The sequence below is a fragment of the Diabrotica virgifera genome, chromosome 3 (genome assembly GCF_917563875.1).
Source record: "Diabrotica virgifera virgifera chromosome 3, PGI_DIABVI_V3a".
NCBI classification, from domain to species: Eukaryota; Metazoa; Arthropoda; class Insecta; order Coleoptera; family Chrysomelidae; genus Diabrotica; species Diabrotica virgifera.
In genome coordinates this window covers 145,985,212-145,992,293 of record NC_065445.1, presented here as the reverse complement: position 1 = coordinate 145,992,293, position 7,082 = coordinate 145,985,212, and positions in this window count along the sequence as shown.

Below are 7,082 nucleotides of genomic sequence, written 5' to 3'. Positions count from 1 at the left end.
TTCATCCATTTTTTGTTGTGTCTCATCCATTTTTTGATCCACTTTATCCATTTTGTTTGATGTTTCTTCCATTCCTCGTTATGTTTCTTCCTGATTTTTGTCCATTTTTTGACCCATTTTTTGTTGTGTTTCATCCATTTTTTGTTCCATTTTTTGTGACTGGAGTTGCATCAGTTGTAATAATTTATCTATTCCTGATAATTCCTGATTTTCTGATGCCATGATTGTTGTTTCGAAAATGTCTTCTTGTTCTATATGTTCTTCTTGTTCCAAATGTTCTTCTTGTTTTTTGTTTTCTTTGCTTTTGCTTCTGGTTGTTATCGACATGTATTTAAATTTTATCCCCGCCTAATATGAAATTCGAAAATACCTTGTATGCTGTCGAGACGAAAATTTTTCTCTCCCCAAATATAATCAATTTATCCCACAAATTTTTAAATATTTCAAAATTCAAATAAATCAAAAATAAAATAAATATGTAAAAACTGTACCTAGATAAAAAAATTAAGTCAAACAAATATTTCAAAAATTTTAAATATATCAACTTTTTCCGACGGGCAAATAAATTTTCCTTCACCTGTTTTTCCATTTCCTATTCCCTTCAAATTCACAACCAGAGATACTTTAATGTCCTACGTTGGTTCGCCATGTTGTTAAGATCTGCTTTTTATTAATTTTATATTAATTATTATTTATCTGATTAATTATTTAATTGTCGCAAATCATACATAAAAATGAATAAAAAAATCTCATGGTGCCTTTTTATACTATTAAAAAAAATCTAAATTATCTCACGTTATACTTATCTTCTCTCGTGGGTTCAGTATCTCTTAGTTGATCCTAATCGGGATAAAATAGGGAAAAGAAATAAAGCAAAACATTAAAATAAACATACAGAATTGTCTTTTATTTGTCAAAATCAATACTCTAAAATCTATCAAATCTAAAACCTGTGGACACAGATGTCCGAATGAAATCTTTACCACTTAAATTTATTATAGTTAAAAAAAAAAACAATTTATCGGTTTGTTCCCGATGACTTTGGTAAAACAAACTAAACAAAACAAATTTATGTATTCGCAAGATTAGCTCTATACTTCCTATTTACTTTTAGAAATATTGGAATTTTAATTCATATGCCTTTTACTCAAAATTTTAGTTTCCGAACATAAAAATATCTTTCACATTCCCTCGTTGACTATGTTAAAGGCTACTCATCAAAGCCCTCTCCGTTCTTCAGCTTCAAAACTATCAGCATACCAGCACCAATTCTCCAACAAGCCGAGCCTCTTTTGACACGTACTCGATTCAAACAAAACTCCAAAAATTCTCTGCTCCCCTTCTCACAATAATACAGAATCAAAGAGGTATTTCGGCTCAATTTGATCTGTATCTCGTTCCACTTTTCAACATTATTCTCCACTATCAAACAACCACTGGTATTTGCTAACTACTTATCCACCAAAACGTCGACCGCTCCTCAGCGCTGCCAAATAACATACTGACTTCTTTTTCAAACTCTCTCAATCATTCAAACTACTTTTCCCCTTCCAAGTTGCCAATAATCAGAAACATCGACTTTTCCATTCGACAAACAACAGTCATTTTCAAAATTATTCCGACCATCCTAATTACTTTCGGGTAAACTCTACAACATTTACTCGTGTTGAACAAAGATATTAACATTCCAAACTTTCTTTTTAAATCACCTTTTCTAGAAATTGATAATTAACTCTACCTGTGGATTCTATAGTTCTCGTAATAAACAATCTATTTCCATTTTAAATCTAAATACATCGTCCTGTTCACTTTAATTATTCACAAAAGTCTTTAATGGTTCATCGGAAAGCTCATTAAAAAGAGAAATCCACTTACCTCCAAACTAAATTCTAATAAATATTTACAGCTCAATATACAGGGTGTATCAAATTTATGTGCCCGCGTTGTAAAATAAAAAAATTTAATTTAATTTTCATTTTGCCTTTGATTGATAAATTGAAAACACAATAATATATATATATATATATATATATATATATATATATATATATATATATATAAAGTAATTAGGTAATATTGACTGATATAATGTAGATACACAGAGTTTTACTTATCCTGCCCCTAAAAAATAAATGACTGCAACCCCAAAACAAAAACTATAATCTATATATATATATATATATATATATATATATATATATATATATATATATATATATATATATAAAATGATGTTGGATAATCGAGTGCAAATATAAAAATAAATAAGCAAAATCATTGGCTAATACTTGTAAAGTGAATGCGAATTTAGTTGGAAATATATAAAATGATGAAGGGTCATTATTCCATACATTTCTGTGCAACTATATACACCGGTGTTTCGGCCTATTTGGGCTTCGTCAGTATAGTGTAGCAAGTTAAAAAAGTTGTTTGTTAACTTGTAAAAGGATTACTACAGGAGTAATATATATATATATATACAATATATATATATATATATATATATATATATATATATATATATATATATATATATATAGACTTTAGTTTTTTATTGAGGTTGCAGTCATTTATTTCTAAGGGGCAGGGTAAGAGAAACTCTGTGTTATAATCAAGCTTTCGCAAAATTTATTTGCTTCGTCAGGATTAGCTAAAATTATTATATAGTTATAAATAAATACAACGAAATGAAAGAACATTGCATAAAAATTAGTACAAAAACTTACAACGTGAGGCTTGTTCCTTAATTTGACATTTCTACAAAACATAAAATATCTAAAAAAATCTTTATCCTAATGGTTTTCAAGTTCCAATGTTTTAATTTTTACAATTCATGATAAAAAATATGATTTATTAATTTAGTTCTAAATTTGACTAATGCCAGAAAGACACTTAAATAATGTCAAAAAGACACTCGTAGGTATTTGTTTATTTGATTTTAAGTTGTTAAGAACTAGATTTTTGATTATTACTTGCTTGTGCATTTTAAAATTTTAGAAGTTATAGATGTATATACATATATATATCGAATACCAAATACCCAATAACCAAAAATATATTAAATACCAAATGAATATGTAAATGAATGAATGAATACCAAAATGTTGGATCGTAGTTGTGACCTTACTATATATATTAGAGATTAGTTCTGTATACCTGTAATCTACTCTGCTATTGTGTAGTGATTGTTTCACTGCCCAGTGTTCTGTAGAGTCGAATGCCTTTTCAAAATCTATAAATGCCATATATATGGGTATTTGGTATTCATTCATTCATTTACATATTCATTTGGTATTTAATATATTTTTGGTTATTGGGTATTTGGTATTCGATATATATATATGTATATACATCTATAACTTCTAAAATTTTAAAATGCACAAGCAAGTAATAATCAAAAATCTAGTTCTTAACAACTTAAAATCAAATAAACAAATACCTACGAGTGTCTTTTTGACATTATTTAAGTGTCTTTCTGGCATTAGTCAAATTTAGAACTAAATTAATAAATCATATTTTTTATCATGAATTGTAAAAATTAAAACATTGGAACTTGAAAACCATTAGGATAAAGATTTTTTTAGATATTTTATGTTTTGTAGAAATGTCAAATTAAGGAACAAGCCTCACGTTGTAAGTTTTTGTACTAATTTTTATGCAATGTTCTTTCATTTCGTTGTATTTATTTATAACTATATAATAATTTTAGCTAATCCTGACGAAGCAAATAAATTTTGCGAAAGCTTGATTATAACACAGAGTTTCTCTTACCCTGCCCCTTAGAAATAAATGACTGCAACCTCAATAAAAAACTAAAGTCTACATATTGTCAGTCAATAATACCAAACTTCTTTATATATATATATATATATATATATATATATATATATATATATATATATATATATATATATAGATGAAATAGAGAATGTGGAAAAATCCCCTTACGAACAATTCACACATCCACCATTTCGGGTTGGGAAAAATTTTTCGAATAGAATCAAAGATCCAAACACGAAATGGTGGATGTGTGAATTGTTCGTAAGGGGATTTTTCCACATTCTCTATTTCATCTGTTTGATTTCGTACGAGTGGTCGTCACACCATTAAGCTTGGATCTTTTGATCACTGAGTGTGTTTCAAGGATCTACATCTCATGTTTTTATATATATATATATATATTAATGTGATATTCAAAGATCGGTGTGCTCAAAGCACTTGATTAGATAATTAACTAATTAATTAAATTTAATTTTAATGATGCACTTATGATTTAATCACACTATTTAATGCTCTAATCTCAGGGTTTTATATTCTCGTGCTTCAATATCTCCTTTGCTTTACATATGATAAATAAGGTCAAAGATTAACGGAATAAAACACATATATGGTACAAAAGCATCTATTGAAATAAATTCACCCTCAAAATATCCTCTAAAAATAATATCTCCTATTCTGATTATTGAAATAACCCTACCACTATCTAAAGTACTTATTGAAATTTGCGTTATGAATAATTCTACAAAAAAAATAAAACTGTCTCTCGGATGATGAGTTGTCCAAATTCTTGTCTCTGGTCGCCAACAATTTACTCTTAGCAGCCCCCTATGTAGTCAGCAATCTCGCAACAAATTATTGCAAGCCTATTGTCATTAATGACCCCCTACAGATGCACGTATCTCTCAAAAAACAATGCTAGCCTTTTCTCCTCTCGATAAACTGAATCTATTTCTCGTTCCGACATGCAACGGTGACTCTTGGAATATAAGTAGAACAATATAACTTACAATGCTTTACGTGATGAGCTTCCGTCAGGACACTTATTTCAACAAACTCACAACTATTCACTTATCTGCCTTACTACTTCAGGAGACTCTTAGAGATCACCACTAGTCGACTTAACGATCATTTAACAACTGACTCTTCTTCCACCCTCTAACATTTCGCTAAACTCCCATTCTTCATACCTAGCCCCTCCTTTTTCCTTCTTCACCAATCCGAGTTCCTCAATTTTATCCCCATCTACCTTTCAGATAACAAACACCAATTTTCCCTACCATTAGAAATTTCCTAAAACTAATTACATGCCAATCGGTTTTTTTTCCTTTCTTAATATCTAAACAAAGATTACATTCATTTAAATTTCTAAATACAATTGTTCCCTCGCCGCAAAAGTCCATTTGGGAAACCCGGTCTCATTGTCCAAACACATAACCACTTTCTTATCATACTAACTGTACAAAGAAAATACTTAAAATTTAAATAGGGATTACTACTTTTGTGTTTACCTACGGCCATCCAAAGATAATTGACTTTCATTTCTTCGAAATGAATTTTGGTATATTTTTATTATATGTTTTAACTTTTCTAAAATATTAAGATCGAAACCATATTAATTCAAATTTTACATATCTTAACAACTCCCCGCCATTTGATTTGCCGAAAAAATTCTGTTATTTATTTAAATGACACAAGTTTTTTTAGGATCAAATTATTCCATTATGTTACCAAACTCTACTCATGATACTTATAAATGTCGTGAATGTTAAAAATACCCCGTATCTTGCCTGTCTCTATATGCGCTAATTCATAACTATTTACCCCATTTTCCGTATTGACCCTATATGGACCTTCAAATACCGGCATCAATTTAGCACAAATACCATTTTGTAAATTGGACATCCTCAGTGCCCTCACTAAAACTTTATCCCCTTTCTGGAATGTAACCGGCCTTCTTCTTCGGGTCCTCTCTTGCCTTTGGAGATATTTCTCTCCACTTCGTCTCAATCTTCGTTGAACCACCTCGATCACTTCTTCGTATTGTCTGGGGGCGGTGTCTTCCCACGGTCTCGTAGGCATTGTTCCTTTCATTACATATAAAGGCGTCTCCTTGGTAACCGTATTTGGTGCACAGTTCAAATACGTCTCTATTTCAAACACTTTTCTGTCCCAATGTCGATGATGTTCTTCCGCAGCAATTCTTAGAAATTTTGTGACTTCTTGTATAAAACGCTCTGATGGGTTGCTCTGTGGATGTCGGATGCTTACAAATTTTGTATTTATGCCTCTCTCTCTTAATTCCCCTTTAAAACGGTCATTCCTAAAGTATGTCGCATTGTCCAACAAAATATTGTCTGGTCTTCCCACTGTTTCGATAAAATCGTCTATCTTCCGAAGTATTTCAGCTCCTTTCGTGGTTCTACATGGGTACAGTTTTAAATACTTTGAGAAAACATCCACCATAACTAATATGTGTTTATTCCTCTGTGTTGTTGTTATTAAATCGCTCAACATATCAATGGCGACAATATCCAGTTTCTTCCGAGCTATGACGTTTTTTGTGATGTTTTCGTTTTTGAAATTCTTACTTTTACACTTTTGGCATGTCTCGCAATTTCGAGTCATCTCTTTGGCTATTGTATAGTCCTGTCGACAAATGTAGTTCTCCCTGAACATAAGCCACACCTTCCTGCTTCCAATGTGTCCGTTGTCACAGTGTAATTTTGCTAAAACTTCTTTTGCCATCTGTTCCGTGATTACATATAGTTCTTTACCATCGACCCTCTTAAAATATAAGTTATCTTCTTGTTCGGCCCTTTGCTTTTCTCTTTCATCCAGTTGTTCCTGATTTTCCCTGATCTGAGCCAAAGAAAATAAGCCTGCTTCTTCTCTCATTATGTTCATGCCAACGTGGAGAGTTTTGTGGTCCTCTTTGAGGAATTGTTCATCTCTCGTCAACGCATCAGCCAAGATATTGTCAGTTCCTTTGATATATTTAAATTCAAAATCATACTCTTGAAGTAAAAGAATGCCCCTATGAATTCTATTATTTACCAGCCTATTTTTCATTATATGTACCAAAGCTGCATGGTCTGTTTCAACGGTGAATTTTGCCCCTAGTAGGTAAAACCGTAATTTATTTACACAAAATAACACACTGGCGAACTCTAATTCAGTAACGCTGTACTTTCTCTCATATGTTTTGGTTACACGGGAGACAAAACAGATTGGCACCTCTACATCGTCTTGGATCTGTGATAACACCCCTGCGAATTTTGTTATGGAAGCATCGGTCCGGAGAA